This window comes from Mus pahari, chromosome 4, assembly GCF_900095145.1.
Source record: "Mus pahari chromosome 4, PAHARI_EIJ_v1.1, whole genome shotgun sequence".
Lineage (NCBI taxonomy): Eukaryota > Metazoa > Chordata > Mammalia > Rodentia > Muridae > Mus > Mus pahari.
The window spans coordinates 67,403,549-67,428,854 of NC_034593.1; the positions used below are offsets into that span (position 1 = coordinate 67,403,549).

The 25,306-nt window shown below is 37.0% G+C and overlaps 1 protein-coding gene across 1 annotated transcript in view; it reads left to right on the forward strand.

The window, feature by feature from the left end:
• The first annotated feature begins 404 nt into the window (after window positions 1–404).
• Window positions 405–25,306, forward strand: part of Fstl5 (follistatin like 5) — a 592,626-nt gene continuing 567,724 nt past the window's right edge. The window contains exon 1 of the mRNA XM_021196212.1: window positions 405–1,107. The gene's annotated coding sequence lies outside the window, so the exon portion shown is untranslated. The remainder of the gene's footprint in view (window positions 1,108–25,306) is intronic.

The window sequence follows — 25,306 nt, forward strand, 5'->3', positions numbered from 1 at the left end:
TATGAGTTTCTAAAATCCTGGCATCTCCAATTCTATGAAGCTTATCATAAACAGTCACATGGCAAAAAAAAAAAAAATTCTGTTTCGGAGAGATGGCAAGTGTTACAAGCTTTCAAATACCCTTCCTGCACTCAGATATTTTAATTTTTTTTTTTTTTTTCCAGTCAAGTTTCTGCAGCAGGGCCTCCCTCCCAGAGCCCCATATACGAGTAGAAGTCTGAATCAGGTACCTATCCACAACCAAATGAGAGAGAGAGAGAGTAAAGTTTGGTCTGGAAGATTAAAGGGGTCTGATGCATGAGACAGGGCTGGATGGCTTCTTGGTGCGCATTTTTTTTTTTTCCCTCAGAGTCCCATACTAGGAGACCTGGTCTCCCTAGCTGTCTGTGAGGTCGCAGAGTCCCGGGATCCGCGGTCCCAGGGAAGGAGGAGGTGCAGACACCGCCGCAGCCTTTAGTTTCTGCTGGGCTCCGCGAATGGAGCATAAAGTCCGACAATGCCCATACTGATTTTAATCTCGAGTCTGCTCCTCAGGATTGAGGTAGCTGAACCCATCAGAAGCCCAGTTAAGGGGCCGCCCCTCACCTCCTGGAGAGTTAATATGCAAAACAGTTACGTCAGAGGTGGGGGCGGGGCACACCGGGGTTGACGGGCAGCCTGGCTCTTGCAGAGGGAGGAGGCGCAAGAATCAGCCTTGTTCAGTGACTGAGACAAACTGGACGTGAGCGGAGCTGGTGCTGTCCACAGTGTGTCGGTGCTGAACCCCGGGTGTGAGGGATCGCCTGCTTGGGCACCTGGAGGCAACGCCCACTGGAACCCTCTGTGCCCAGTGGGACCCGCTTCACCACAGGACCCAATTTAACTTGACAAAGGAGTGCGACTCGGACGTGGGAGAGACTCCTATGTTTGCAATCTGGGCGCCCACTCAGGCGTGACTTTGGAGATTTCTGTAGTTTTAACTCAAAGTATTTGGATTTTTTTTCCAACCTAAGAGGATCTTTTCATCGTTATTATTTTTCTTTTTCTTTTTTTACACTGTGACTCATATTTTCACATCATTTAGAAATCTTTTTGGAGGACTTTTTTGTTTTTTTTACTTCAAATAAGGTAAGAATAGAATATTGTTATAAATGATTGCAAGTGGGTGAGAAATGCAGACAGTCATGGAAAAATTTAAAAATAAGTTATTTTTATTTCTATAATTTGAGACAGGACTTTGGAAATAATTATAAAAATTAATAATTTGATACAATACGAGATGCTCTTCTAATAATACTGTAGACCACGATTATTAAAGTATTAAGGAAGTTGAGAGCTGTCTGTTTTTGTGAAGTTAATGTCATGACATGGCTTGCTTTATCAATGTAAATATTTTAGATGAATACTTCCAGTGTAGCTGGGTTTGTAACTGTTCAATATCAAGCCCACAAATATGTGTATGGATGTGATAAAATTTCCCAAGTTCTTTAAAATGGATTTAATTTGAAAACATATTTGAATGATCTACTATTTGGTTAATAAATGATATTTTGTGCGTCTGAAACATGGATTGCAAACTGCTGAGCTTGTTAACATGGTTTGGAAGGGAGACGGAAGGGATAGGGCTATTTCTGCCAGGCTGGCTTCATTTACATATGTTGTTGTGCTGCGGGTGCAAATAAAACTAGTGAAACTCAGTCTGTGAGAATTTCACACCCAAGGTCCTGTGAATTTCCAAGTTGGGAACTGCTTGTTCTTCTGTTACCTAGTAGATGTCATCTCTCCCCAGCCCCTCAGGTCAGAGGTGAATGCAAATGAGATACTCTGATTTAATAATATAGTATCAGCTTACATTATAGTGTTGACTGCTTTGGTGACTGAGTGGAGCAGGTAAGCTTGGGTTGAGAAGATGTTTTGCTATTTCATCAATCTTTAACCTCTTGCATGCTTAACAGAGAACATTTTCGACTTAAGAGGCTTCACGTGAAGCTATATTCCTTTTGTCATTTGGCAGTGTGATCTGTGTTTTGAAAGGAGAACTCAGTACGGATAAACACCATACAAGACTGCTCATAGTGAGCAAACACTAAATGGTGGAAGTTACTTGGTTTTCCCATAGATAGTGCTATTGTTCACGCATGTATTAAATAGATGAGATATGTCTGGGAAATGGTGTGATTCTCCACTCATGGCATTCAGTGGCATTAGATGGAGAAGAAAGAGTGCCTAGAAAAAGGCAAAGCTTGTTTCATTACAATTCTTGTGGTAATCAGAATAGGTGAGCTGTAATGCTGCTTCCTACTTAACTGTCTGAACTCACTAAGGGTATGCTATGCACATCATCAGGGTATAATAAGTAAAGTTCATATGTGTTGGATGTTAAAATGTCTTAGGCATTTATAGTTACGTTAGAGTTACTGAGATGAAGTTTTCGTGCATATGGTTTTAAGTCATTCATCTGAGTAGAGGTTTTTTTCATTTTGTTTATATCACAGCTTCTAGGGAGGGATTGCTACAAGAAATGCATATTGCTGCAGATTATCCCGAGCAAAAGTTAATCCTCTTACGTTGTCACCTGTTTCTTAGTTAACAAATATTATTTGTAGGATTCATGTTAGTCATTAGTTCATGTGTTTAAATATTCATAAATAATTAAAATTTGAACAAGTAGACTCATAAAGCGACATCATTTACCACAAGAATAAATAAGACACATGAAGACATGCCTGGAAGTTTTGATAAACATGACTTTGTTTTATGAAATTGTTTTTCATCACTATTCAGCATAAATATTCTTTTAAAAACTAATTATAGTGAAATTAGTATTTCACTTTGGAATTTCAAGTAAAATAATGGTTGCTTCATATTTATTAATCTTGACTCTCATTTGTGCATACCTTAATTCTACAAGTGGCATGAAAGGCAGCCACATATGAACTTTACATTTATTTCAATATTTTTGGGATACCAATGATTTTTTTTGTTTGCAGAAAGTATTCTGTACTTATCCAAATGTAAAGACACAAATATCCAGTGTTCTTACAGATGGAATATTTTTTATCAAAATATGATATTTAAATACAAGTTAAAGTATTATTGGAAATTTCAGTATCCTAAACCACTAATAAGAATTTAGTGGGACAAAAGTTTGCATTTAGTAGATCTTATTTCAATGGAGAATAAAATACACACTATAAAGCAATAGAATTTCTAGTTTTAGAGACAGTGAGAAAACAGGTAGATATGGTAATTCACTAATTGCTCTTTCAGAAAAAAATCATACAATGAACATTAATTCATGCAAGACAATACAAAAGCTATATTTAAAATCAAACAGTAGATATATTAGTAAAATAATAATTTATGTCATTACAGAACCTATAAAAGTGCAACACAGCTCACTTTAAAGTGATGACCTTTGACAGGTGTATAATGTTGTTTTCAATATCCTAAAACACATTGAGGCAAAAATAAAATACAAGAAACTTGCTAGGTGAATTTAATTTAGTTTTATAAATATATGATAAACTTCTATCTATATATTTTTAGATTTAACATGAGGATTATGATTTCAAGGGATATATATATATAATTATTTATATATCAATGGATATATATATATATATATATATATATATATATATATATAATTAGTCTTTCATATTTAGCCAAATTTCAAATTTCTATACTAATACTAGCACATACGATAAGATAATGCTCAAAATTTTGTTGTGAACTAATAGGCTAGGAAAAACACTCCATAGTTACCATCATTTTGCCAGCCAGGTGGCCAATTATTCCTTCCAAACAATCTTAATCACCCTCTGACTCAGGGCCACCAATGTCCTTTGGGTATAGTTTCCTTAAGGTGACATAGAAGGCCCTTGTGGGAAAATGCCAGTTTTCCAATTTAACCAGTATACATAACTTAGTAATTGATCCCTTTGTGCTTTAAATCATCTTAGTGTTTAGTAATTAATGATGTTATAAGGGTTAAAATACTGTTTTGATAAGTCCAGGGTTCCTGTGAGTTTGAACATGAGTGCTTTGTAAGAGAAAGAATTAAGCAATGTCATTGAGGGTTAGTTTCATGAGAGACTCTGTATGTGAGTGTGTGTGTGTGTGTGTGTGCGCGCGTGTGTGTGTGTGTGTGTGTGTGTGTGTGTGTGTGCTTGTTTGTGTGTTTGTTTGTATCTCTTCTGGACTACTATAAACATTCAAAGAAGATAATCTGAAAGGTGTGAGTCCAAGACATGCTGCTTAATACATAAGTAATTAAAATAGGCCTAAATAAAATGTATACTTTTGGTGGTAAATGTGTCTCTTAATTTCTGTCATTTTTTGTTTAGTCTGGTTTACTTGAGGACACTTTACTTTTAGTTTTTTTCACTTTTTTTGGTGTGGGGGGGAATAAAAATGTTTTTTAGAAGCTGTTAGAATAAATGGCAATAAAACATTAATTACTGTAGAAATAAGTAAAGAGAATGGAGGTATGCATAAAGAAGTTATACAGAAAGTCCAATAATACATACTTCTAGTAAATAACTTGAAGCTTATTGTATGTAAAAATGGCTATGAAAATAAATGGGTTTCTTTATAACTTCTGGTAATAAGTCATATACTTCTAAAGGGAAATTTCCTGGCTATTACAAATATGAAACATTTTTAACTCTTGTGTATGATTGTCTCTTATATATTATTTGGAAAGAATCCTAGTTATTTCTGAACTTTCTCTTAAACCAAGTAATTAATATTACTTTAAAGTAGCTTTTGGTTTTAAACTATGCAAATCTATAAGTAAAGTGCTTGCTTAGTAAGTTCGTGTCCATGTCAATACAGAGATACTATTCTACCTTCAATTGGCTCATAGCATTGCCAACAATTCTAGGACATAATGCAAAAGAGTTAGAAACTCTCTGTCACTGAGTTTTATTTCTATGTACCCATTATAATTGACAGTTACAGGAAGTATACTAAACAGATTAAGTTATACATATAGAAGAAATTTAAAATACCCACAAACCACATTCCTTATATGTGATAAAGTAAAATTATTTTATCTTTTCTTTCAGAGCTAGATCATTTTCAACGTGTTAACTATAATTTTTAAAACCACAAAGGCCTTTTTTATTCTGTAAAACCCTACTATTTCCTTATGCACATGAGAAAACCATGCCTGTGTTCTGTGCTCACGTGCTCTAATTCTCTGAAATCTGTATTCTTATGCCACAAGCCAGGATCAGATAGGGTCTGAGCTGTCTCCCAGAGGAATGAGGAGGTCAACTCTCCATGATTCTCAGGCACAGCCTCAGAGACGCTGATGGTAGTTTCACTGGCTGCTCAACCATTAATGACCTATTGGTATTTGAAACTGTGTTTTTGGAGGCAGGATTCACTTATTCATCTCTGAAAAGAAGTACACACACACACACACACACACACACACACACACACACACACACACTCAAAATCCTTCAAATTTTAAACAAATATATACTTGTTATTTATCTTAGGTCACTTTTAACTCACCTTTTCATTTAACATTTCTGTGATCTTGTAATGTCTGGTACTATTAACATTTTACATATAAAACCAAGAAATTCAAATCAAACCTTTCTATTATTTTTTCTGATAAAAAGTTAAAGAAATTTTAAAAAGTCAGAAAATTGCCTATTATAATACCTATATATAAGAGAAAGATTTCTTTCGTCTATATCACCTGATAGTGAGTCATACACTTCTTATATATGACTATTTACATCATAAAATATTTTTACACCTTGTGTATGATTGCGTGCATGCACTGATATGGTAAATTTTGGAAAGATGAGTAGGTTTACCCTGAACCTGCACAACAAGCCAAGCTCCTCAGACCACTATGAATGTTTAGCTGTCTGCCCTGGTCACTTTTCAGCTAGCATAGACATTCCTGTTTTATACCCTTTGCTACAGTGAATGCCCCTCTTAAATTATATTGAAATTACTGTTGAGCAGGCACACTTTTGAGTACATGGTCTCAGAGTTCTAACAGAACTGTTACTCTATATGTAATGTTATTAAATATGATGCATTGTCTGATCTCATACTTTAAATAGTTTTAAAGTATTATCAATGGCAAATGTTTTCCTTTTTGTCTCTAACAGAAGAAGAAATTGCAGAATAGGACAATTAGTTTCTTAAGAATCCATTATTGTTTTTCTTTTTCCTAACTAGGTAACAAAATTTAAGCACAAATGCAGCAGGAAGTTCAGTTCACTTAAGTAATCGAAGGTTGTTACTCATTTTCAAGCCTTTAGGTCAGAAAGTTGCCAATATTTTTAATAGTTTGCAAGGTTAAAGAAAATAATCAGAATAAACTCCCCAGTCTTGAAGCAGGGTTGCAAAAAGGGAGGTCTTAGGTAGGTGCCACACTGCTCAGGGTCATACTCTGTTGTCTGCAGTTCTGAGTGAGGTAAAGGTGCACACTGCCCACTAGCTGGAGCTCTTCATTTTCAGAGGGTCAGAGGCTCAGGTGATGAAGACAACCCTGGTGATGTCCCCATAGCTCATCTCCCAGGTGAGCGACAGACTTGCATCACATCCCAAGAGCATCCTCATTATGCAAGTTTATGCTTGTCTTAACAAATGTATCCCAAAGCAGATTTTTAAAGGAAAGTTTGTAAGGTTGTTTTTATTGAGATGGGGAGAAAGTTCAAAGTAGAAATGTGAGACTTGTTTGTTTGCTTGTTTGTTAATTCACAGTGTTTCTCTCTTGAAATTGAACCTGCTACAAAATAGCAATAACTTTGGGAGTTTGCCCCATTGCATTTACCAGTCATTTCCTCAGCCTCATCTGTGTATTCATATCAAAAAGCCCTTTCAATCCAGAGTAAAACTATTGTTCTTTCATAGATACTCTGAAAATCTATAGCTCTTACCAAGATGGCTATGTCACTAAATTGTTTTCCACGAAATTTAAAGACCTGAGTTCATACCCCCAGAACCAAGTTGAGTGTGGCAGTGCTTACCTACAACACCAACAGTGAGGAGATACATCCATGGGGACTTGTTGGTTAGCCAGTCTACCTAAATCAATGAGCTCAGGCTCACTGACAAACCTAGGATCAAAAATTAATGTAGAAATAAATTGAGGAAGATATATTAGCCTGTGGCTTTCACACACATGTATATGTATGCACACACATATACTTAAATAGACACATACACAGATAAATAAATACACACATACATCAAGCTCACAAAGTTATCACATATTTATATCACTTGATGCTTGATTGAGTTTATACTATTTATATTTACTACATTTTGTTCATAAATTTGTTAAGTGTTTTATATTTGAAAGACTATAGAAATTGTGTTGATGGATTTGGATTATGGATTTTTAAAGTTTTTACAATCTATATTTTTTTTTATTCTTTTCTTCAGTTGTTAACAGAAAATAACACAAAGCCTGTTTTGTTTATTCTTGGCCATGTAAATCAGGGATACATATTAAGTTAACAGATAATATAAGCATGAAGCAGGAGGCAAAATGACACCTTATGTTTGTTAGTTAGGAAAAGTAGAATAAATGTATTTTATATTTACTCTGGAAAACTTCACATTTCAAGAGATGGCATTTTAAAAATATATCAGATGTATGATGATGTTTTCTTTATTATTAAGTTATAGGTGGGTAAATAATTTGTTTTGTTTTTGCAAAGGGTTATGTCAAAATGACATTGCATTATATATTTTGTAATTTATTTACCATGCAAGAAATTTGAACTTCATGCAAGCTAACAGAGATTAGCTAGTACATAATTCAATTTTAAATTTTAAATAAATGGTAATTTTCTAAAGACATTTCAGATCATCTGAATTTTATTATAAGTAAATTCAACAAACATATTATATACCAATTACTTGGCAGGCAATCTCTTAGGTACTTAGGATTGAACATGAATGACAGAGACAGAGCACTTGGTCTGATGTTTCTTTTGAAAGACAGGCTATAAGCAAACCAATAAATGCAAAGTATAATTCCCCCATGAGTATAATTGCTATGATACAGCTTAACAGGAAAAGGACTGCTGACAGAAGAAGGTGAAGCCCAAGGGAGGGGTCATCTCAAGTACAACTTAGTGTCATTTCCAGATATCCATTAAGTAACTCCTGTGCAAAGTTGACAACACTTTTATTGATTGATTGATTGATTGATGGTCTGGAAATGGAACCCAGGTCCCATATGTAATAATCACATGCCTCTTACTGATTTACACCTTTAGCATTCATTTATATTCTTTAAAATATATTTTTCTAAAATATATTAATGCATTTAACTAATTTGCCACTGAAGGAAATGAATTAACACATGTCAGGGACTTGAGGTTTTAATTATCAGGAAAATAAAACTTACTTTTTAAGTTAATAGTAATTTAAATTTAAGATGGAAGAATATTGAATACTGGGTATCTCATTATAGAAAAGAACATTATATTTACAAATCTTAACTTATGTGGTACCATAAACTCTTTTAAAATCAACATAATTTTGTAAAATAGTACATACTGTTAAGTATTAGGATATTACAAAAATTCGAAGGCTTATGGCAAATTATTCCTTTCATTGTACAACCTGAACAACCTGTTTGTTCTCCATTGACAGGGTCCTGATAGGAAGTGCCAGGGAATGAAGAAGATATATAAGCTCAGGTCAGGAGGTGTTATATACTACCTTTCTTGTGCTAGAGAAGGTTAATAAAACACAGCAGATTATATATATCATAGTGGAATAAAAAATGACCAGTGTTGGAGATGGAAAATGTTATCTGTCACTTGGTATCTTAGTTAGGGTTTTACTGCTGTGAATAGATACCATGACCAAGGCAAGTCTTACAAAAAACAACATTTAATTGGGACCATCTTACAGGTTCAGAGGTTCAGTCCATTATTATTAAGGTTGGAGCATGGCAGCATCCAGGCAGGCATTGAGCAGGCAGAGCTGAGAGTTCTACATCTTCATCCAAAGGCAGCTAGTGGAAGACTGACTTCCACGCAACTAGGGTAGGGATCTTATGCCCACACCCACAGTGACACATCTGCTCCAACTAGGTTACACCTATTCCAACAAGGCCACACCTTCAAATGGTGCCACTCCCTAGTCCAAGAATATACAAACCATCATTCGTGGGTACATACATACATACATACACACACACACACACACACACACACACACACACACATATACACACACATAGTAAAGTACACCTCTAGCTGTGTCAAAGGGTCCATTATTATAGAGTGTTAAATAATGTGGTAGTGATAGTGTCCCATCTGGTATGGAGTCAAATGAAGTTAGAAGGAAAAGAAGCATGCTTGCCCTGAGTGGGCCATGTTTTTCTCATCTTATGGTGACTATGCACCCATTTTCTTCACTGTGGACTGAATCCTCAGAAACTGGTAACCAACAATACGATTTCCTTCTGTGTATCATATATTTATCAAAGTGACTGAAAACCTCAGTATGCAGAAACCCTGATACTAGAGAAAGTATGCTATTGTGATGAAATCTGACCCAGCAGGTCTTAAGCTTTGGGGGCTTATCTGTGGGAGAAATGTATAAGAGTTTGAAGGTTCAGGGTAGAGAAAACACAGAGTGTTAATTAAGCACCTGTACTTAGTGAGGAATCTGAGGAGGGAGCTCAGCAGACTAAAACTCCAAAAGAATTAAATACAATAAAGCTGTGATCATGGGGCTTTTGGTGGGAAGAACTTATTGAGAGTGGAGTAGAGACAATGTATATTATATTCTGAAGAATAATTTGTCTGCACTTTATTCATGTCCATAGACTGTGTCAGGCTGAATTCAAGTTAACAGACTAGTTAATATGGCAGAGAAAATGTCATGATATTCAGGCTTTGGCTTAGGTTTTTATGACTCCTTCTAGATAGCCCTGCAGTGGGCTTCAGGATCAAAAGCCAAAGAAGAAAGACTTGATGCACTTGTGGTTTGATTGGAAAAGCCTGTGTAAAGGTAGGGCAGAGAAAGACACTGTCTCTAAAGAAAATATAAGAAACCAAGTACTTTGCACTGGAACAATATGTAAGAAACCTTGAGCATTGTCACTAGATATACACTCACTGATAAGCGGATATTAGCCCAGAAACTTAGAATACCCAAGATACATTTTGCAAAACACAGGCAAACCAAGAAGGATGACCATNNTGTGGATACTTCATTCCTCCTTAGAATAAGGAANAAAATACCCATGAAAGGATATAGGTACAGAGACAAAATTTAGAGCTAAGATGAAAGGATGGACTATCCAGAGACTACCCCATCCGTTAATCCATCCCATCATCAGCCACCAAACCCAGATACTAATGCACATGCCAGCAAGATACTGCTGAAGGGACCCTGATATAGAGGCCTCTTGTGAGGCTATGCCAGTGCCTAGCAAACACAGAAGTGGATGCTCACAGTCAGCTATTGGATGGAACACAGGGTCCCCAATGGAGGAGCTAGAGAAAGTACCCAAGGACCTGAAGGGGGACGCAACCCTGTAGGTAGAACAACAATATGAACTAACCAGTACCCCCTGAGCTCGAGTCTCTAGCTGCATATGTAGCAGAAGATGGCCTAATTAGCCATCATTGGGAAGAGAGGCCCCTTGGTCTTGTAAACTTTATATGACCCAGCACATGGGAAGGCCAGGGCCAAGTAGTGGGAGTGGGTGGGTAGGAGAGCAGAGGCGGGGGTGGGGTATAGGGAACTTTCGGGATAGCATTTGAAATGTAAATAAATAAAATAATAATAAATAAATTTAAAAAAGAAACCTTTAGCATATCTCAGAAATTGGCTAGCCATCATCCTTTGCATGATCAAGGATGTGGAAGAGTAAGTCCTTTGGAACCTACCTGAGGGTATTTCCTGGGTTTCCTGAACATGAACCTGCCTGAGAGATAATTTCCCCAGGATTCACAAGCAGGTCTCCAGCTCCCAGGTACTCAGAGTGGAGAGCCATAGCCTGCAGGTGGAGCCAGCAAGGAAACAGAGCAGGTAAGCTTCAAATAGCAAAGCCACAGAACAGGGGCACAACTGCCCAGATGTTTCAGAACTTATATCATGATACGTCTGTCCCTCATGTTGGTCACAGAGATACAAAATTTAGTAGTTTTCCATGCTGGTTGTAAGCCTTGGTTTGGTCTGGTTATTCTTGGTCATCCTTTTAAGTTTTTCTTTTGTACAAGGGTTGCTCACTCTGTACTACTGTAACATAAATATGTAGTTTGGGATTTTTAAATTTGATTTTATTTTTAATTTACTTTTTACACTCCATATTTCATCCTGTCTCCCCTCATCCACCCTCCGACTGCTCCACACCCCACACCTCCTCCCCACCCCACCCCATCTCCACATGGATGCCCCCAACCCCCAACCCACCTGACCTCTAAACTCCTTGGGACCTCAAGTCTATTGAGGGTTAGGTGCATCACCTCTTATTGAACACAGACCTGGAAGTCCTATACTGTATGTATGTTGGGGGCCACATATCAGCTGGTGTATGCTGTCTGTTTGGTGATCCAGTGTTTGAGAGATATTGGGAGTCCAGATTAATTAAGAATGCTGGTCCTCCTAGAGGGTCACCCTTCTCAGCTTTTTTAGCCTTCTCTAATTCAACAACAGGGGTCAGCTGCTTCTGTCTATTGGTTGGGTGCAAATAACTATATGGGACACTTTTAGCTGCTTGTTGGGTCCCTCAGAGGGCAATCATGATAGGTCCCTTTTTGTGCATGCTCCATAGCCTCTGTGTCAGGCCTTGTGACCTCCCCTTAAGCTGGATCCCTCTTTGGGCCTGTCCCTGGAACTTCTTTTCCTCAGGCTCCTCTCCACTTCCATCTGGGCACTTCTTTCATACAGGAATAATTATGGGTCAGAGTTGTTACTGTGGGATGGAAATCCCATCCCTCACTTGATGTCCTGTCTTCCTGCTGGATGTGGGCTCTATAAGTTTCCTCTGCCTACTGTCAGGCATTTCACCTAAGGTTCCCTCCTTTTGAGTCCTGGGAGTCTCTCACCTCCCAGGTCTCTGGAACATTTTTGGGGGGTCCCCTATTTTCTGAGGTTTCCTGTTTCCATTCTTTCTGCTGGCCCTCAGGGCTTCAGTCCTTTTCCCTCACCCTCACCTGATACCAGATCAGGTTCCCTCCCTGCCCAATCCCATCCACTTTCCCCCTCCAGTCCCTCCCTCCCTCCCCACTTGTGATTGCTTTCTTCTCTCTCCCAAGTGGGACTGAGGTGTCCTCTCTTGGGCACTTCAGCTTGTTGATCTTTTTGAGTTCTGTGGACTCTGTATTCTTGGTATACTTGGGTATTCTGTATGGTTTTATTTTTTATTTTTTGACTAATATCCACTTATTAGTGAGTACATACCATGCATGTTCTTTTGAGTCTGAGTTACCTTACTCAGGGTGATATTTTCCAGTTCCATCCATTTGCCTGCAAAACTCAGGATGTCTCATTCTTAATAGCTGAGTAGTATTCCATTGTGTAAATGAACCACATTTTCTGAATCCATTCTTCAGTTGTGGGTCATCTAAGTTGTTTCCAGCTTTTGGCTATCACAAATAAGGCTGCTATGTACATAGTGGAGCACTTGCCCCAGTGGCATGGTGGGGCATCTTTTGTCTATATTCCCAAGAGTGGTATAGCTGGTTCTTCAGGTAGATCTATTTCCAATTTTCTGAGGAACTTCCAGATTGATTTCCAGGATGATTGTACCAGTTTGCAATACCACCAGTAATGGGGGATGCTCCACATCCTCCCCAACATGTGTTGTCACCTGAGGTTTTTATCTTAGCCATTCTGATTGGTGTAAGGTGGAATCTCAGGGCTGTTTTGTTTTGCTTTTCTCTGATCACTAAGGACTTTGAACATTTCTTTAGGTGCTTCTCAGCCATTTGAGATTCATCAGTTGTGAATTCTAGATTTAGTTCTATACTCCATTTTTTTTTTTTTTTTTTTTTGTGATTAGCTTCTGGAGTTCTTTATATATTTTGGATATTAGCCCTCTATCAGACGTGGGGTTAGTGAAGATTTTTTTCCCCAATCTGTAGGTTGCTGATTTGTCTTATCAACTATGTCCTTTGCCTGTTTCATGAGGTCCCATTTATCAATTGTTGCTCTTAGTGCATGAGCCATTGGAGTTCTGTTTAGAAAATTTCCCCCTAGCCCAATGAATTCAAGGCTCTTTCCCACTTTCTCTTCTTTTAATTTCAGTATATCTGGTTTTATGTTGAGGTCCTTGATGCACTTGGATTTGAGCTTTGTACAAGGTGACAAATATGGGTCTATTTTCACTCTTCTACATACAGACAGCCAGTTAGACCAGCAATATTTATTGAAGATGCTTTCTTTTTTCCATTGTATATTTTTGTCGTCTTTGTCAAAGGTCAAGTGACCATTTAATTTTCAAGTGTATTTTTATTTCTAGGTCTTCAACTCTATTCTATTGATCACCATGTCTGTCTCTGTACCAATACCATGTAGTTTTGAATTTTTATTTTGGAACAATTTTGAAACTCTGGGGGTCTCTGCAGATTGCTGTATTCATTTTGCAATATGAAATGACTATTATTATCCTTTGTTGGGAGTAGTGGGGGGTCAAGAACCTATATCTAGAATTTAAATTTTATTAAAACTTAAATGAAATGCTACCCATAGGCTTGGGCATTGGCAGCTTGTCTTTTCTTTGATGGTGTTGATTTGAAGGGGTTGGAAATGTTCCAACATGGAGCATATCTAAAGCATGTAGGTTACTGGAGCTATCTGTGGAGTAGTGTCTTTTCCTTACTCAGTTGTATGTATTCTTGGACCTTCTCTCTGGCCCAAGGATGTTAGAAGTCTCAACTGTCAGTGCCCCACAGCAATAATGTTCTGACTCAGCGAGAACCAGAAAAGGCGCACACTCCTGTGGACTGTAACTGAGACATTGAAGCCAAATAAGTACTTTTTCTCATGCCTGGCTCTGCTCAGATGCTCTGTTGCCATCACAGTGAAATTTTGTGGCTTTTATGTGAGTATCTGAAAATAAATTTGTCTTCTTCCTGAGCTACATGGTGACTTGTTCAGAATTTTACATTTTAATAGAAAAGCTACATATGCTAAAACCTGTGCTCCTTCAATTTCAGTGTTATTTCAAATGCTCTACTATTCCAGACAGTCTGGCATTATGAGGGAGACAGAGATGCCTAGAATGCTTGGGGTTTGTGCACACACTTGAGAACGAGGGTTTATGTTAAAGTCAAAGAATTACTATGCTATTCTGTTCCTGGAGAGTAGCATAGCAGGAAACCATGTAAAACACAAAAGGGATTAACGTTTAATTATTTTAAAACAGTCTATAACTTTACAAAATAAATGTCAAAATTAAATGCACATTTTTTGCTTCTGTTTCTTGGCAAGATACCAAAAGTTAGTGCCTCTGAAAAAGGTAAGGCTTGAAAGAACTGCTACAAATCGTGCCAAAGTTTCACCTGGATTATTTTCTTTTGTGAGAGTTCTCAATGCTATAATTCCTTGAGCTTAAAACCTTTAATGAAAAGAAGAAGAAGAAGAAGAAGAAGAAGAAGAAGAAGAAGAAGAAGAAGAAGAAGAAGAAGAAGAAGAAGAAGAAGAAGAAGAAGAAAACAGAATTCCAGAAATTTTTTTTTTCTTTTAAGTATATGCCTTTACATTTCACAAAAAACGGTTGGAAATAAACACTTTCTGAAACCATTAATTTTCTTTTGACAAGTGCACTGTTTCTTTGTTTCCTGAGGCTGGAAGAAGGTGAAAGGCTCATTGTCTGCACATGAATAGCACAACCTAGCTGATGAAATCTGGAGACAACTGTGTGCCAGCTGTGAGAACTCTCTGGGCTAGCACTCTCCTGGCCATCTTGCTAATTATATATGTTTTGCCGAATGCCTCTAAATCAGTAAGGAGAGCTGAGAAGGATATTAAGGGTATTTTGTTAGGAGTTTTATGGTACCACTGTGTTCTTCTTCAAAAATATCTTCAGGTGTAGGCAAAAAGATGCTTTCAAGTGCAAAATAACCTGATAAGTTTAGGAAAACCACCACCACTTAAACAGCTTCTGGTGCTTTAGCATTTTTTTTTTTTTTTTTGAAATGGTTATATCCTGTTTGATATCACCTGTACAAGGGCTTCACATATGCAAAGTATAACAAATTGACTATGGGAGACCAACTGATTATCTTAAAAATATCTAAATTAGTGAGGCAGGAATAAGAGCATCCTCATCGAAGTAGGGAGGAGAGGGGGTGTATTAAATCAGGAAGGTGTATTAACATTTAAAATGTAAATAAATAAAATAACCAATAATAAAAAAGAGAAATTGAAAAAAATCAACACATGAAATTAAATTCTGTGATGGCCAGAAGAATATTACAAGCTTGGTTCTCAAAATTTGTTGCTTAGCTCAAACAGTTTAGAGATAAATATTAATTACTATTTTACCACACTACTTTTGAAACAAAAAAAAAATGACATAATGCTAACCCCATAAATCCTCTGAGATTGTTAAATATGTCTGATGCATTCAATGCCCATCAACTTCAAAGTTAGCAAATATCTCAGGTTATGCTTTATTGAGGCTTTGCTGCATATTTTTCAAAAGTCTCTCTTAAAATACAAAACATTTTCAATTTAAAATTTATTTCTACTGGAAACTATTAAATATCTTCTCAGAGTTCAGTTGAATAGGTATGATACAAAATTGACTACTATATAGCATGATTTCTGAAAAAGAAATGGATCATATATATGTGTAATAACTTCTCTGTTTGTTAGAGGAAGTTTTTAAGTATATGCTCCAGGCTGGCCTCAATCTCAGTGAGGTCATGCTTCCTGTGCCTCATAATCCCCCTTCCTCAGCCTTCTCATTATTGAGGTTACAAGAGACTGTTTGATGCTATCTCTTCTTATTTCTAATAATTTATTCACATAATTTTATTGTGAAAGTATTATTAACTCCCTATATAGCATTTTATTAGCTATTATTTTAGTATGCTATTTTTTAAAACCAATTGATACTTTTCTATAAGACATCAACATGTATTTTACTGAGTTACTGGTTAACTATCACATGGCTGAGAAAAATTAAGTGTTGTACTATTTTTGTTACAAATTCATGCAAGCAGGCTTGACCATAACTTCTGGCTGCAATTTTACTGATACAGAAAATGAATTTCTGGATTTTTACCTACATCTACTTATTGGTGAATATGATCTTATGGTATTTTTCTTAGAAAATGAAACACTTTGTATGTTTCTCGGTCAGTTGAGGAGAAACAGCTGGATTGAGTAAAATCTATGAAAGTGAACTATAAAATCATTAGAGGAATTGTCAGCTAATCACTCTGCTTGAGTGAGCTAATCACACTATGAGAGACATAGGCTACTTCACCAAAGGGTCATAACTGCTGCATGCACAAGCATACATGGATACTGAAGGCTTCAAGGGAACCAGTGTTCTTTTTTTTTTGTTTGTATATTTAGAACTCTTAGATTTCACATGTAAGTTGAATTTTCTTCTTTGATATACAATACTTTCATTAAAAAATCATCCTGTTCAGTCTTTGTTTATAGGAAGCACGTGGGTTTCTCAATGGTACAGACATTACTTCAAAATAATATATGCAAAATATGACTCTAAATAGAACATATTCTGATATAATGCTATCAAATATTTTTTTATTAAAAAAGATCAAAGTATTAGACAAAAATAAAGATCTTTGCTATATCTATTTATCATTTTTGAAAGAAATCTCACTCCCACATTTTTCTTTTTTCTTCAAAATTTTAATAAATTTGAATTTATTTATTCACTTTATATCCTGATCAAATCTCCCCCATCTTCTCCTGGTCCCACCCTCATAGCCCCTCCCTCTACCCCCAGCTCCTTTTCTCCTTAGAGAAGGGGAGGACCTCCATATCTACCAACCTGACCTGGCCCATCAATTTGTAGCAGGACTAAGTGAATCCTCTCCCATTGAAGACAGACAAGCTAGAGGAAAGGGATCCACAGGCAGGCAACAGAGTCAAGAGACAGGGCCAGATCCAGTTATTAGGGGGCCCACATGAAGACCAAGCTGCATATTTGCTACATTTTCTTAATTGGAATAAACATATATCTGTGCCTCCAGCTTGTGATCAGAATAATTGTTATTTCTGTATCATCTTTTTAGTTATTTAATTTTTAAAATTTATCTTTTACTTGTTTTAATATTGTAATCACATCATTTTCCCCTCTCCTTTTACCCATCTGTCCCTTTCTATGTACTTACCCCCTGCTTTCTTACAAATTCATGACCTCCTTTTCTTTAATTGTTGCTTTATTAGTGTGTGTGTGTGTTCCCAAATATATAACTATAACTAGATAGGTCTGTATAATGTTTCTGTAATATACATAGTTTCAGTGCTGATCATTCTATATTGGCTGACCATTGGTGATCTTCACAGACAGGAACTATTTCTTCAGATTTCAAAATTCCGGAGTTGCCTGCAAGTGTCTAATGTTGAGGTTTCTGGGCTTTTTCCTGTCCACATTAGCATTTCTACTGGGATCATCCTCATTTAGGCCATATTTAGGCAACCACATCCTCATTCCTCATTAAGGATACCTCTCTTTGTAATAGAGAGTGAGCATTAGAGAAAACCACAAATGGAGAGTTGTGGAACTCATTCACAACTCATACATTTATAATACATCCATGGCATCTAAGGCTTAAGGATCCTTGCAGACAAAGGGCAGAAAGACTATTAAAAACCAGACACAATGGAAGTTTGCTATGAAATTGGGTCCCCTAGAAAAGTCAAAGAAGCTACACCCACTTGTGCCTCTTTTAAAGAAAATATTTGTTTAAATTTATCTATTTGTTTTATGTGTTCATGTGTGTTCCTAGTGCCTATGGAAGTCAGTAAAGAGTGTTATAGACCTGGCATTGCAGATCCTTGTGAGGTGCCATGTGGGTTTTGGGAACAGAACCTGGGTCCTCTGGTATAGCAGGACACACTATTAACTGCTGAATAGACTCCAGCCAATTTTCCACATTTTTTAAAAGAAAATTATCTACCTGCCAAATGCTGCCCCTTCCACACCCAACTTCACAGAGTCCCTCCCTCCCTTTTCTTCTGAGAGGGTTGGGCCTTTACCCTGGTGCATCAAGTTTCTGCAGGGTTAGGCACATTTCTATTTCTTAAACACTATTTTATTTTATTTATTTATTTTTTTATCTGGAAGCCTTGAACTTTTTATTTTAATGAAATGTATTAAATTATTGTAAACTCACTCTATGGAATTGTATTGTGCAAGTCTTGTTACTAAATGAATCAAATATCAGTATTTTGTCTTTGGCCTATTGCAAATATTTTATCTTACTGACAGATGACATGATCTTAATTTGTCTCAAACATTTATCCCCAAAGGAAGGATTTTCTACAGAGCTACATATGTCTAGCTATATATATACATACATGTGTATATATGCAGATTGACTTAGTTTACAATATAAATGAAAGAAATGTGAAGGAAAATTGAATCTACATAGAATTCAACATTCACAACTCCTTGCTATCTTGTAACTCATTAATGAGATAAGTATCCATTTCAATTTACATAGCATCAGAGTTAACAATATATGGATCTCACCTTAATATCTACACACTTTCAGATTTATGGGAAATTCTAGACAGGTAATTTCAACCACTTCATTCTTGGGAATGCTCTCATAATTACTTTAATGCTGTATTTTTATACAAGGATGGGTGATGAATGGATGAATGGTGCATGACACAAATGAGATGTTCTGCTTCTGACGTCATATAATTGGTCCTCAAACAAGCTCAGTGAATGTAACCTTAAGTGCTGTTTTGTTCATTTACTGCCTTGACACACACACACACACACACACACACACACACACGCACACATATATATGGTGTGCGTGTGTGTGTGTGTGTGTGTGTGTGTATTGCCCTATGTTATTTTTCCCCAGCTTATACTATGCAATCATTACAGCACTTTAAACTCATTTCAGATAAAATATGCTGCATTCCTTTATAAAATAGTTTGACAGATCATTTCTTTGTGAAATGCAAGTTAATAATGCCTGACTTAGGTAGAGTCATAAATCACTTAGACTTAGAGAAGTTTCAGGTGTTGCTGTTGTGAGTGGGACCATAAAACACTTTCACATGTTGAAATGAGCACAAATATAGTTTTTGGGATTGTGAACCCCACAAATGATCATGCATTTTTGTCAATAGGCACTAACTTAACTATTCTTAGCCTGAAATGTATAATATTCTATTTTTATAATGTGCTATAATGTACACATAGCCTTTAAAATCATCAAGTAAGTTGGAATTTGCGTACTTACTGTAATGATTAGTTTGTTATAATAGAGTTGTGTATTGCTATATGAAGACTTGCGAATACATGAACATTCTGGAATTTTGTGTCTTTAGGCATAATTACTGAAATTCAAAGCAGGACATAGAATAACTTTAGTGAAACAGTATTTATCATGCTAAAATATAAAATATAAAAGGTGAATCTTATCTGTTTATTTTTAAATATTTTCTGAAACAGTGAAATACTATGTATGTTTTTTATCAATTTTAGTTATCATGATTCTTTGAAAATTTCCTGGAAATTTGCTTGATTCAAAGTTACTCATAAGAATTCATCTCAGCTAAAAAATTATCCTAATTGATCAGGTATACCATCTAGAAGCAAGCTTTTTCATTATCCTAAGTAATACATACACTTCGAACATTAATTTTCTAAGTATAGGTCAATAAGACATAGTTAGAAGAAGATACCAATACAGTTGAAATATTTTATTAAACTATAGAGAAGGCATATTTCAAGGCATGATAAAGAGATAACTTTAACTTAGATGGTAATAAAAATATGAATCTAGTTTAGATTTATCACTGACTTTCTTATTTTCTTATGCATTCATACAAATATATAATTCTGCCCTGTTAAAAAATTGTACAGTCTTTATTATTGTACATACTAAGAAAAATCAATCATTAACTGAAAAAATCTGAAAAATAAAAGTGGATTCAAAAAATTATTCAATGAACTAGATACCAATAACACCTACCTACTGTCCCAACACTTCTTGTATCTAGGTGTCGATTCCTCATTCTCATAGACTTCAAGCTGTCTTCTTTATGAATGGAAAGCAAGTTTGATTGCAGTGTATTGTGCAAAATACTCAAGTAATTAAGAAAAATATTGTGTTGAGAAACAATGAAAATAGAGTTTTTCATATAATCTGTTTAAATATGAATAGTTTCTTAAATCCAGATCCTACCTGCCTTTCCAGCAACCAAAATCAACACTCATCCTGGCCCTCTTACATTAGAAAACAAGCTGGCACCTAAAAAGTAGTAAAGATAAAAACAAACAAATGAACATAAATAAGATAAAACCAGCATATGAATACAAGCACATTGAGGCAAAGAAAAAGCACCAGAAATATGTATAGACATAGAGACACACATTAACATGATAAGAAATCCCCTAGAGGCACATAATCTTAAACCAAAATATACAAACAAAATAATTGTAGGATAAAAAGAGACCAAAGATAAAAATGCCAGACAGAGTATTATACGACTCCAAAAATAATTGCAGAGTTATTTTGTGTTACCCATTTATTGTTAGGCATGGGATCTTGCCTTAAGCAATGGTTTGTGAGCTGGGTGTGGTGGCGCACGCCTTTAATCCCAGCACTTGGGAGGCAGAAGCAGGTGGAGTTCGAGACCAGCCTGGTCTACAAAATGAGTTCCAGGACAGCCGGGGCTATACAGAAAAACCCTGTCTGGAAAAACAAAAACAAACAAACAAACAAACAAAAAAAACAAAAAAAAAAAAAGAAGAAGAAGAAGAAGTGGTTTGTGGCATATGCAATAGTGTCTGGGTTTGGTGGTTGTATATGGGATGGATCCCCAATTGGGGCATCTCTGGATGGTCCTTCCTGCCATCTCAGCCCCGAACTTTGTCTCTGTAACTCCTTCCATGGGTATTTTGTTCCCTATTCTAAGAAAGAGCGATGTAGCCACACTTTGGTCTTCCTTCTTCTTGAGTTTCATGTGTTTTACAAATTGTATCTTGGATATTCTAAGTTTCTGGGCTAATATCCGCTTATCAATAAGTGCATATCATGTGTGTTCTTTTGTGATTGGGTTACCTCACTCAGGATGATATTCTCCAGATCCACCCATTTGCCTAATTTTGTTTTTGTATCATTGTTTTTGATTTGCATCATTGTTTTTAATTGCTTAGTACTCCATTGTTTAAATGTACCATATTTTCTGTATCCATTCCTCTGTTGAGGGACATCTACATGACCCTAATATAGCTCTCTCTAGTGAGGCTACGCCAGTGCCTGGCAAATAAAGAAGTGGATGCTCACAGTCATCTATTGGATGGAACACAGGGCCCCTAATGAAGGAGCTAGAGAAAGTACCCAAGGAGCTAAAAGGGTCTGCATCCCTATAGGAGGAACAACGTTATGAACTAACCAGTAACCCCTAGAGCTATGTCTCTAGTTGCATATGTAGCAGAGAATGAGTCAGTCATGAATGGGAGGAGAGATGTTTCAGTACAGGGGAATGCCAGGGCCAGGAAGCAGGAGTGGGTGGGTTGGGGAGCAGGGCCGGGGGGGGGGTATAGGGGGCTTTGGGGATAGCATTTGAAATGTAAATGAAGAAAATATCTAATAAAAGCATCAAGTATAAAAAAAAAAAGAAAGAAGTTGTTTGTATACTCAGTGAGATTCTCTTGGGAACAAAATCATTTTTTTTCATTTGGGTGGTTATTAATTGGAGACAGTTTCTGGTTTAGGGATGTAAGCCTGTGTCTACTTCCACTCTGATCTCGGCATGGGCCCAATCAATCCAAGACATGTGCAGGCCATGTGCGTGCGGTTAAAGTCCCTCTGAGTTCATATGTGAGCTGATCCTGATGTGCTTAGCAAGTCTACTGTCCTTTGTGGTCTACATCTCTTTTGGCTCTAACATATTTCTTCCCCAGATTATGCAGTATTCTCTAAGCCCCGAGGTGAGGAATTCGATGGAGACATACTATTAACTAATAAGTAGTTCAAAGTCTTTGTCTCCCTACACATTGTCCATCTGTAGGTTTCTGAATTTCTTATTTTTTAAAATTTAATTTTATTTGTAATTCATTTTTTACACTCCATTATCCATTCCTCCGCCCTTCCCCATCCACCCTCGAACTGCTCCATATTCCACACCTCCTCCCCACCCCATCCCATCTCCACGTGGATGCCCCTACCCCCCCCCCCCCCCTCCACCTGACCTCTAAACTCCCTGGGGCCTCCAGTCTCTTGAGGGTTAGGTGCATCATCTCTGAATAAACACAGACCTGGAAGTCCTCTACTGTATGTGTGTTCAGGGCCTCATATCAGCTGGTGTATGCTGTCTGTTTGATGGTCTAGTGTTTGGAAAATCTCAGGGGTCCAGATTAACCAAGACTGCTGGTCCTCCTACAGAATTTCCCTACTTGTCAGCTTCTTTCAGCCTTCCCAAATTCAACAACAGGGATCAGCTGCTTCTGTCCATTGGTTGGGTGCAAATAACTGTATGGGATTCTTTCAGTTGCTTGTTGGGCCCCTTGGAGGGCAGTCATGATAGATCCCTTTTTGTGAGCAATCCATAATCTCAGTAATTGTGTCAGGCCTTGGGACCTCCCCTTGAGCTGGATCCCACTTTGGACCTGTCACTGGAACTTCTTCTTTCCAGGCTCCTCTCCATTTCCATTCCTGTAATTCTTTCAGACAGAAACCATTATGGGTCAGAGGTGTGACTGTGGGAGGCCAACCCCACTAATGTCCTGTCTTCCTGCTGGAGGTGGGCACCACAAGTTCCCTCTCCCCACTGTTGGGCATCTCATCAAAGTCCCTCCCTATGAGTCCTGGGAGTCTTTCACCACCCAGGTCTCTGGTGCATTCTGAGGGATCCCTCCAACCTCCTAATTCCTGAGGTTGCCTGTTTACATTATTTCAGCTGACCATCCCTCACACAATATCAGACCAGGTTTCCCTCTATTCCCCCACTGCCCTGCCATCCTGTCCACATTCCCTCCCTCTCTCCCTCTCTCCCAACTTGTGATCACTTTCTATGAGCTGCAAGAAGAAGCATCTCTAATGATTGGTGAGGAACTTGCTGATCTATGAATATAGCAAAATGTATTTAGAAGTCATTTTATTGTGACATTTCTTTAGCAGAACATTGGCATTTGCTTTTTCCCTAGGTCCCTGTACTGGCTGGTTTTATGTGTCAACTTGAAACAAGCTGGTGTTATCACAGAGAAAGGAGTTTCAGGTGAGGAAATTCCTCCATAAGATCTAGCTATAAGGCATTCTCTCAATTACTGATCAAGGTGGGAGGGCCCATTGTGGGTTTGTGCCATCCTTGGGCTGGTAGACTTGGGTTCTATAAGAAAGCAAGCTGAGCAAGCCAGGGGAAGCAAGCCAGTAAGTAACATGACTCCATGGCCTCTGCATCAGCTCCTACTTCCTAACCTGCTTGAGTTCCAGTCCTGACTACCTTTGGTGATGAACAGCAACATGGAAGTGTAAGCTGAATAAACTCTTTCCTCCCCAACTTGCTACTTGGTCATGTTTGTGCAGGAATAGAAACCCTGACTAAGACAGTCCCTGAGCTATCCAATCTCAGGTTCTTGGCCTCCTAAGCAGTGTGAGGAATGGATTCCATCCCTTGAAATATGTCTTAAATTCTACCAGATATTTGTTGATTAGTCCTATAAGATGTGCACCACCATTGCACTTGCACATCTTGAAGGCAAGTCACTATTGTGCATAGAAGGATTAGCAGCCCTGTTGATGTTTTCCTTTCTCCTTTAGTACCCTGTAGAGTACCTTCCAGTACCACAAACACTAGTTAATAGGGCTGAAAGCTCTAGAAAGGCACCAGTTTTACTTTGCCACGTTCAATGGGTTATATGGGTGACTTTTTCAATGAAAAAGTGTCACCATCCTTTTGCAGAGAGCAACCAATAGCCTCCAGGTAATGCTCTGGGTTATTTGGGCAAGCATAGATAGCCTTTTGTCCAATAACTCAGTTAGATGTAATTCATTCTTAGAACATGAGGCTTCATTTAGTAATGAAAGATGTTCTGTTGATACTCCATCTCCCCTATTATTTAGCATATATATATTATTTAGCATATATATATTATTTAGCATATATATTATTTAGCATTTATATATAACTTAGCATATATATATATATATATATATATATATATATATATATATATATTCAGAGCTTTTACTCTGATTTTCATACAACCCCTCAAATGACCTTGGATTTTATCTGACCCTCCCATTGCTCCCTTTCTAACTACATTCTCTCCTTCCTTTTGACCCTCTCATTTCAGCTTCTACCTCCTACATATAACAAACTAATCTATTTTCCCTTCATATGGTAATTCAAACCCACACTGTTATCCTTTATATCAACACTCTGGTTATATGATTGTAGCTTGCTTATTGAAAATTTAACAGTCAAATCCATATGTAAGTAAATACACAATACATTTGTTCTTTTGTTTTTGGTCTGGCTACCTCACTCAGGATGCCTTTTTTTTTTCCCTCAGTACCTTCAAATCACATGATTCATTTTTAACAGCTGAGTAATTTTCCATTATGGCTGGTTTAAGGTGATATCAAAGTAGTTTTGGTTTTCATTTTAGTAATGACAGGGCTATCAAACATTTCTTTACTTCTCAGCCATTTGTATCCCCTACTTTTAGAATATACCTGTATTCCGTTTTTTAAATTGAGTTATTTGTTTTTTGATGTTGAATTTTGATTTGTTTATATGTTATAGATATTAGCTCTGAATCAAAGGTGTAATTGCTAAAATTCTTTTTTATTCTGTGGCTTGCCACATTGCCCAAACTATCTTGTTTTTTTGACCCCATACAGAAGCATTTCTATTTAACAAAGAACCATTTGTTAATTGTTGTTCTTAGTGCATGCACGATCACTCTTTTGCTTTGGAAGTCTTTCCTGTGCCAGTGAGTATTCACTTTCTTTTTGTTCATCAGATTGGGTGAATTTGTTGAGGTCTTTGATCTATTTGGAGTTGATTTTTGTGGATGCTGATAGGGATGGATTGCAGATGGGTTTTCTTCATTAATTCTATTTCCACTTTCATGTCTTAAGCAGTTTTCCTCATTTCATTCCACTTTTTGCCTTTGTAGATATCATAA